This window comes from Lissotriton vulgaris, chromosome 11 (genome assembly GCF_964263255.1).
Source record: "Lissotriton vulgaris chromosome 11, aLisVul1.2, whole genome shotgun sequence".
Classification (NCBI taxonomy): domain Eukaryota; kingdom Metazoa; phylum Chordata; class Amphibia; order Caudata; family Salamandridae; genus Lissotriton; species Lissotriton vulgaris.
Genome location: NC_141699.1, coordinates 743,036,368 through 743,044,922, shown reverse-complemented (window position 1 = coordinate 743,044,922; position 8,555 = coordinate 743,036,368).

The window sequence follows — 8,555 nt, the reverse complement described above, 5'->3', positions numbered from 1 at the left end:
ACACTTTCCTCGTCCTCCAGGGCCACCAGCCGCCGATATTCCGCAACAGTGGCCTCGATTCTCCGTTGCCGGGCCGCTCTAGCCAGCTCCTTCCTCCTTGTTCGTTTGGAAGGAGAACCTATATGAAGAAAGAAAGACATAGTCTGTAACCAATGCTCTTTAAGATTAACTCAATCATTCAGCAGAAATGTGTGCTGCAGTACAACTAGCAACTTGCAAGCGCATTACATAACTATTGAGGCCAGTATCTATCTAACCTCACACTTCTTCATCCTTGCTCTAACATTAGTGGGAGTTTAAGGAACAAATTCTATGAGCACTGTGGACTTCCATTGGAGTCGACTATGAAAGTACACCAGTCTTATTCTTCTTCTTGTCTCTTGTTTTGGAAAATTGGTACGTTATTTTCTGCAAGCCGGCATAATGCCAGCGCGGTAAACTTGCACCCGAGAAAAAGAGACGCACGCCATGAGGAGTGACCTAGACTTGCGTTGCCGTTGTGTTACTGTACCCGTCCAGTACATGCAGGTGGTGAATCTCTTACTTTTCTATTACGGGTGGCACTGAGAATACTCTGTTACAACTCAAGGGCTACTGCTTAATTAATTTAACTTTCACCCTACAGTGGAAATGAGTACTAGAAATGGAAAATTGAAGAAGATAAATAATCTGATTATCTATCACTTCACATGGGATGTTTTTGCTTATATATGGGATGACTTTAGGTGCTTTGCTTTTTATTGAGTGACAGGCAGTGATACATCCACACATGAATGACTGAGTACTACTAAACTTATTAAGAGAGGTAGGGAGTGGCCACCATAATAACCGGATCTATGCAGTGCTTGCAATACAAACTACTGCTACTACTTATGGTAGTATTTGGACAAAATTAAAAGTTCTTTTCCTTGCCTTTCCTACACTGGAACGGACGTGCGGGTGCAGTGTTACATGCTCTTCAAAGTTACACTTAGTTCATCCACTGACCATCTACTCTCTCTAGATCATGGGTACTCACAAACTTTCTCTCAGGGGCTACATTTACAGTGTAGTTTGGGGCCGAGGGCCGCACTGGTGGGGGCGGAGTCAGAGGGGGCGGGGCTAAAGCAAAACGATAACTTGTGACCATGAGGTTGCACACAGGTCCCTGCAGCAGATGCCCTCATCCACTGAGCCACCAGACCCAGCATTTACATACATCTCTCTCCCTCCTGCTGTCCCTCCTGCCCTCCCTCCATCTCTCTCTCCCTCCTGCCCTCCCTCTCCCTCTGTCATCTCACTGTGTGTGTGTCTATCTGTGTCAGCCTTCAGCCCGGGTTGAGACCGCTTCCTCAACGCGCACACACAGACAACAACACCAAAGTACTTAACAGGTCTTTAAAAGACCATTAACATATTATTGAGGCTTTGTTTGTTTTAGCGCCCCTGCTTCTCCACCCTGACAATCACTGCTTGCCCGGCCCCACAGAGCAGAGGCTTTGTTCTATTTCACCTCTTTGTGGCCTTGCATCTCCACTCTGCTCTGTGGGGGCCGGGGGAGCAGTGATTGTCAGAGTGGAGATGCAGGGGCGCTAACAGGTGAAATACAAAAAAGCCTCTGCTCTGTGGGGGCCGGGGGAGCAGTGATTGTCTGCAAGGTCTGCGCACCGCCAAGGAAGGCTTGCCGGGCCACCACCGGCCCGCGGGCCGTACTATGAGTACCCCTGCTCTAGATACACATATGCTATCTAAGAGTCAGATAGTAGCATGATCCAGGTATATGGACACATACAGTTTCTGTGTCACCCACCCAGGCTGTTGTCCTTCCACCCATCATTGCTTCATCATTCACCCAGCCATGCATCTCATATTCTTGCCTTCCCAGCTAGTCTTCAATCTCAATAAGTAAGGAATATATAAGAGCTTACCTCTGGCCGCCACCACCGTCTCAACTCTCACAGCCGCCGCCGCCGCCTCCTCCCCTGATGAATTGCCCTCCGCCTCCGTGTCGAGCACCACCACCACACTGGCCCCGCCACCAGATGTTCCACCTACAAAGTACATTTAAGAATCTTAGAATAAAGCACTCACTAGTCACTAGTATTTGGTCTAGGAATGAAGACATGTGAAAACAATGTAATTTGTGACTGTCTACGTTAAAGTTAAAAAAAATGTCCCTTTTTCCAGGGAAGGTTGTCTTGCTGCACTTTTTGGCACAACTGATGAAGGCTGATTTTTTAACACGCACCATTTTTCTCCACACAGACAGAAGATGGACTTCTAACAACAAGATCAAGTTGAAACCAGGTGAGAGCTCGGCTCGACCACAAGAAATGTCTTCAATTAATCGTCAGCACTAACCACTTTTCCATTATCAGTTAAACGTTTAGTTTTATTATGACTTCATTTTAATAAATGTGTTTACTTTTAATAAAGCTTTTAAATTTAAATACAATCTGTGTTTTTTGGTCCTCCAGACTAGAGTGACTGAGCGAAAGGTTTTGCAATTTTTGCAAGCATGAGTCCAGATAGAACACTTCAAAAGACATTATGGACAATCCCAGAGGACTGCACTAAGTTGATAGAGCTATTGCTGACTAGAATCATGGGAGTTTCGCCAACCGTGCAATCTTAGTTAGCTACACAGACAGACTAATAAGAATAATCTAGTAATACCACAGGGAGTCATAGTAGAGGCAGGATAAGAATTTAGATACAGTCTACAAGAAGAGCAAAGACAATTTTGAAAAAATTCAAATGAGGAACGCTAGGAAAAATAGGTACTAGTCTAAAATGAAAACTTACTGGGGCCAGCAGAGGAGCCCTCGCCTGCCCGATCCTGGCCCTGTTGAACAGCATCCGCCGCCTGCTGCTCCTGTGTCCTCCTCTCGCCCCTGGGGGGAGCTGACGTACAACATGAAAGAAAGAACAGAAAACATGGATGATTGTTGCTTGTCAATGTCAACCAAATCAAACATTTCAAAAGAACAATAACAAAATATTTCCGCGAAATTATATTGATTATGGTTACTTTTTATTTATTTGCGGACCTGTGACTTCGAAAGTCACGTAACTCACTAAACAAAGTACTGAAACGTTCACCTAGGACTGGCAGGCAGCAGTCCGCAGGCAAGACGCAAAGTGACAGACAAACTCCATTGTGATTTCAGTCAGATCAGTGACAACACTAACAGTTGCCTGCTACATTACCAGTCATTTAAATAGTCAAACTATCAATCCACCGCCACTATTTTTCTTATTGTCAGGGTTACAAAGGAAGGGGCAGATTTAAGCCCTTGCGGCTCTTTTGCGCCGTTCTTGCGTGACTTTTGTGACGCAGCAGCTAAACAAAAAAGGGCGCCATGGTGCGGCGTATAATATTATAACAACGTGACGCATTTGGGAGATGCATCCCGTTATAAAGCCCTGCGCCATCAGGGGGCGTTCCGGCGCAAGGGAGGGCATTCCTGCGCTGGAACACATCCTAATAGTGGCTGAGGGAAATCTACAAAATATCAATCAGTCACCTTTAGGACAATGATGCGTCACACAAACCCTGCACCTGCTTGAAGCAGACGTACGGCTTGACCCAGCATTGGGGAGATAGGGTACCCCAGAGCATTGATGGAGCTGCGCCATCGTTGCGACGCAACTCCAGCAGTAAAGCTTCGGTGACGTTTTGGGCCCATGGGGCGCCGCATTGCAAATACGGCGCACCATGTTTGGTGGTGGTAGCGGGCCGCACAATTAATGGCGCATCCCTGCTACTTTGCAGGGATGCGACGGTAATTGCAATTCTGCCCCTTAGGGGCATACTTACTTACGCGTTCTGGCGCATCTCCAGAGATGCGCCAGATCAAATGCGTCACGCAAAACTACCCTTGCGACACGGCAGATGTGCCTCATTTACAATGCGGCGCGCCCTGGCGCAAGGGTAGGCACTTGCGTGACGCATCTCGTCACGTAAGAGCGGCGCATCGCTGGAGTCACGTCGCCAACGCAATGCAACTCCAGTAATGCTCAGGGCCACCCAATACTTTAGATGCTGTGTCAGTCCTTTCGCCTGCTTCGAGCAGACATAAGGAATTGAATTGACGTAGCAGCGTCGCAGAAGTGCCTGCGTTAAATCTTGTAGATTTCACGCAGGCAATTTTGCGAGGCGCACAGCCGCTGGACCGCCCACCCTGCGTACTAGGAACGCACCCATTGTGGTGCAGGCCCATGGCTTTATAACGTGACGCATCTCCCTAGATGCGTCATGCTGTAAATGACTTGCAGGGATGCGGCACGTTTACGCCGCTGTTGCGTCACGCAAGGCAACGTAAACGTGGCGCAAGGGGCTTGTAAATGTAATCTGCCCCCTAGTGTCTAGCATTACGCAGTTCTGTTAAGTACACTCATACATAATAGTTACTCAGGCCAATGAGACCACGAAATAGAAAACAAATAAGCATAGTAGCAACCCCACTGAGAAGGAGAGCAGTGCACCTGAAATGCACAGAAGATTTTGAAATATAATTTAACTACAATGTAATCGTCATCAGCGGCATTATTGGCTTGCTCCATGTAAAAAACAAATATTTGCAATACAACAACACAGAGCAGGAGAAAACATCATAGTAGTGAGTGATTAAATGCCAATGGCTACTACTACTCACCAAGCCCGGGGATCTCCAAGCCGAGCTGGTCCAGCAGGTCGCGCTCGCGGTCCAGGAGGTCCGTCCAGCGATGGGTGACCTGGCTGTAGGTGCGCTGGACCCCGTAGAGGTGGGATATGGCCCAGCACACCTTCTCCCACCGCTTCCGGCGCTCCCGCATGTTGTAGCCGCCGGCCGCGATCCTGCCGCCTCCCGCGATGGTCCTGGGCAGGCGGCGCTGGACGAAGTAGACCAGCGCGCCCACTTCCTCCGGGCTGAATATCTCCCGGCGCGTCACCTGCTCCCCCCTCGATCTCACGCCTGCTGTCCTGCCACTGGGTCCAGCACTACTCCCCGCCGCCGCTGCGGCCCTCAAGTGCCTGGGCAGCTTCACGGCGCCTGGCTTGACCATGGTCTGGGCAGGTAAGGTAGGAAGAAGTAGAAAATTAAGAAAGAATAGGATAGGGAAGAAGAAAAGAAAAGAGTTTACAAAAGTAGTTTAAAAGTAAAGAAAAATAGCAGAAAAGACAAAAATATACAGCTAGGAAAAGAGAGGGATAGATAAGAAGCAAAATCGTAAAAAAAAAACTGAAAACAAGCAAAGGATGGGAAAGATATCAAGAGGATTAAACACCATGCCCAGACACAGGAAATGAATGAAAAACAAGATGGCCGGCGCCCGTTTCCGAGCGCGAAAGTCAGTTCGCGCGAGATTTTCCTCGCGATCTCGTGCGAACCTCTAGATTTCCCGCGCGATCTCGTGCGAACCTCTACTCGCAATGCGCTTACTGCGCGAGATTATACATAGCGGGCGGAAACGGAAATACGTCACGCAAACAAAATGGCCGCGCCCGTACTCGACCTTGGGGTAAATTCGCGTGTTGCGCTGCAAGCGGCTCGCGAATACTGCAAAAAAACTCGCGAAACAACAAGCCGCAAAAAAATAAAATGCTCATTCGCACGAATTGGCGGCTTCCGCGGTCGGTTTCGCACGACGCCGCGCCCCGCGAATAGCGCGAAAAAAACCGCAAAACGATTTCAGCAAAAGCAAAAGCAATGAGCAGGTGCAAAAGGTCAACCTCATGATTTGTAACGATTCTTTGTATTGCTTCCTGAGGGGGCCCTCCAGAATTCGGTTGCCTGCTTGCAACTATTGTGTGACCCTGCTCTGACCTTAACTGTATGCCACAAAGGTCCTGATTTACAGCTAAAGGAGCAGACAAGCAGGTGCCAGGCTGGAACTTTAAATTCTTTCAGTGACACATTAATTAGCCCCTAATTCATTATTGTCAGTTGGGGCAGGGCAGGTGTTGTAACTAATTTTGCAACAATGAAAGCACTTAGCAAGTGCAAAAGATCACTAATCAGGGCGCACTAAGGAAGCAGGTGCCAGCTAAAAAAATATTCTGTGACACATTAATCAGCCCCAAATTAATTCAGGTCACTTGAGGCAGGGAAGGTGTGCTTTGCTTTGCCGAAAATAATGTACACTGGACAACCAGAGGGTGTGGTGATGAAACAGAGGGTGGCATGGGTGGGCCAGAGGGTGGCATGAGTAGTCAGAGAGTGGCAGTGGTGACAGAGAGTGGCAGTGATGAAGAAGAGTGTCCCAAACAGGCTGGACATGTAGAAACAACAAGTTCGCAAAACTTGCGACCCGACAGGTAAGTTCGCAAATTGCGAAATTGTAAAAACCCTCGCGAACTGGCAGAAACACGGGCGAACACAAAAAAAAAAAAAAATCCGCAAATTCGCGGGAATTCGCGGATTTTGCGGATTGCGAATCCGCAAATCCGCAAAATTCGCGAACGCGAGATCCGCAAAATTCGCCCATGCTTAATATATATATATATATATATATATATATATTACCTACTGGCGATAGCCAGTAGGTATATATAGTTAGGATTTTTTTCCTATGGGATTTTTGAATATTCTATGTTGAATAACTTTGGCGTTTGAGGACAGAATTGGCTGAAATTTTCAGGAAAATGGAACATTTTGTTTCTGAGCAGCCCCTAAAAATTTGGGGGGGTTTCGTCAAGGGGGGGCCGAGAAAAAAGGGGGGTCCCAAAACGTGTTTTTCCCATGCAATTTTCCATAGGGCGGTTGGCCTCACTTTTAGCCTGAACGGCTGAATGGATTTACACCAAACTTGGCAGAATTGTAGGGACTGGTAGCCCGATGTGCCTTTGCTATGTCTCAAGATAAAGGCTCCAGTGGTTTTTACGAAAATTAACTTTGAAAAATATATATTGGGCTACATTGGGCTATATATATGTTGGAGCCCAAATGTAGCCCAATGTAGCCCAATGTAGCCCAATGTAGCCCAAAGATGGCCACCAGAGACAAAAAAAACAAATGTAGCCCAAATATCAGCCAGATGTAGCCCAACTGTAGCCCAATGACAGAATGTCCCAGAGTGTTCTAAAGAACAACTAGAGTGCTAACAGTCCTACTTATTACAAAGGTATGGCACACCTGAAGCCATCTTGATTGGAATAAAGTGGTAACTCTTAAAACATTTAATTTAAAAAGGAACAAAATGAGGGGGTTCATTTTGCCATAGAAAGTATGATTAGCGAATATATGACGAAATCCCGCATACCATCAGTCCGCAAAAAAAATCCTGCATGTACTATTAGGCCGCAAATTAAAATAACGAAAACTTTTAGAACGAATATGCCTTTAGCATACACTCAACAACTAAACTACCCTAAACCCTAAAACACTACCCCCAGCATGACCCTACACTACACAAACAGTACAACACTACCCTAAACCCTAAAACACTACCCCCAGCATGACCCTACACTACGCAAACACTACAACACTACCCAAAACCCTAAAACACTACACCCCAGCATGACCCTACACTACGCAAACACTACAACACTACCCTAAACCCTAAAACACTACCCCCAGCATGACCCTACACTACACAAACACTACAACACAACACAAACACTACAACACAACCCTAAACCCTAAAACACTACCCCCAGCATGACCCTACACTACGCAAACACTACAACACAACCCTAAACCCTAAAACACTACCCCCAGCATGACCCTACACTACGCAAACACTACAACACAACCCTAAACCCTAAAACACTACCCCCAGCATGACCCTACACTACGCAAACACTACAACACAACCCTAAACCCTAAAACACTACCCCCAGCATGACCCTACACTACGCAAACACTACAACACTACCCAAAACCCTAAAACACTACACCCCAGCATGACCCTACACTACGCAAACACTACAACACTACCCTAAACCCTAAAACACTACCCCCAGCATGACCCTACACTACGCAAACACTACAACACTACCCAAAACCCTAAAACACTACACCCCAGCATGACCCTACACTACGCAAACACTGCAACACTACCCTAAACCCTAAAACACTACCCCCAGCATGACCCTACACTACGCAAACACTACAACACTACCCTAAACCCTAAAACACTACCCCCAGCATGACCCTACACTACGCAAACACTACAACACTACCCTAAACCCTAAAACACTACCCCCAGCATGACCCTACACTACGCAAACACTACAACACTACCCTAAACCCTAAAACACTACCCCCAGCATGACCCTACACTACGCAAACACTACAACACTACCCAAAACCCTAAAACACTACCCCCAGCATGACCCTACACTACGCAAACACTACAACACTACCCAAAACCCTAAAACACTACCCCCAGCATGACCCTTCACTACGCAAACACTACAACACTACCCAAAACCCTAAAACACTACATCCCAGCATGACCCTACACTACGCAAACACTACAACACTACCCAAAACCCTAAAACACTACACCCCAGCATGACCCTACACTACGCAAACACTACAACACTACCCAAAACCCTAAAACACTACCCCCAGCATGACCCTACACTA